Consider the following 1,429-nt stretch of genomic DNA (forward strand, 5'->3'; position numbering starts at 1 on the left):
GTTGGGTTGAGCTAATGAGAGACTCTGCCAAACACTGAAGGGACGGGTTGAGAGTGAGGTCAGGGTTTTTAGTGAGATCAGCTCCCTCTCTGCCAGGCTGTTGATTGGTAGAGTTCTACGAAAAGCCAGAGCTCTGTTGGGTAATCCCCTCCTACAGCTGCAGCTGCCCTCTTCAGGTTCCAGTAATTCCTCCCTCTCCCTTCCTCTTCAGGGATGGGATGGCCATGGCTCCCTGCCCTTGCTAGAGCTAGCATGCTTCATCATCCCATAATAGTTCCTTTATTTAACTTTCCTCAATTACACAATTTGACCTTGTTCCTGCCAGGACCCTTATTGGTACAACCTAAAACTCAACAATTTCACTCTTAGGCACACACCCAAGAGAAACCAAAGCAGGAATGCTTTCCAGGAGACATGTTCAAGAATGTCCGCAATACACTTGGCACACTTTGGTAACAGCAAAACAGAAAACAAGGAGGGTGGGATCAAAGCTAATTGTGATATATTTGCAACCTAATATTATACAAAAGTGAAAACTAACCAACCGTAAGACATGCAGCAACACAGACGAGTCTTGGTAACCAAATGTTGAGGAAAACAGTTTGAAGCAAGCCATAGAAGGCAAACTAGAGCATGATAAGCTTTTATAAAACTGAAGATTATTTATATATGTTAAAACATCTTAAGAATGAGGTGGACAAACACCAAATTTAGGACTGTGGTTAGCTCTGAGAGAGAGGAAAAGGGTAAGATTAAAGTAGACAAGGAGGACACAGGTAGGTTATTAGTATTACTATCTTGTTATGAATTAGATGGCAGGTTCAGGGGTGAAAATAAATTGGTTTAATAAAAACAAACCTATCCTTTATTAATGTTAAAACACGAAAGCAGGTTTAGCAAGTCTAGATCCAGGTGAAGAGTTTCAAATTTATCCTCTAATCTTCTGAAGTTTTTGAGCAGAAAAGTGGTGTCCCTACACATTTATGTTAATCTGCTGGACGCAGACAACAGTAGAAATTCAGAAGTTAGTGATGGCATTCTGGTCCTGGAATCACAGCAGGAGCATCAGAAGGAACAAGAAACACGGCTAAGTGTTGCTAGTTTTCTTGGAAACACAGAAGGCCAAAACAAAGGAAGAGTGAAGAGGCTAAGAGTTAATTTCCCAGGATAGGTTTTTCGTCACAGAATTTTTGAAGCCAGAATTTTCAATATCATCTTTTAAGGCGATGTGAAGAATTTTAAATTTCTGATGCTGTCTCTATAAGTGGCTAAATTTATGCTAAATAAACTGAATGGATTTAGTTCTTGGGCTCTTCCCAGTCCTACTGAATGGGAATTGAATTCAAGGGTAACGTGACACCATAAATCACCAGTGAGTTTTAGCTACATGTGCTAGATCAGTTATGTCTAGCTAGCTGATGCTATTATC

This window comes from Bos indicus, chromosome 2 (genome assembly GCF_029378745.1).
Source record: "Bos indicus isolate NIAB-ARS_2022 breed Sahiwal x Tharparkar chromosome 2, NIAB-ARS_B.indTharparkar_mat_pri_1.0, whole genome shotgun sequence".
Taxonomy (NCBI): Eukaryota; Metazoa; Chordata; class Mammalia; order Artiodactyla; family Bovidae; genus Bos; species Bos indicus.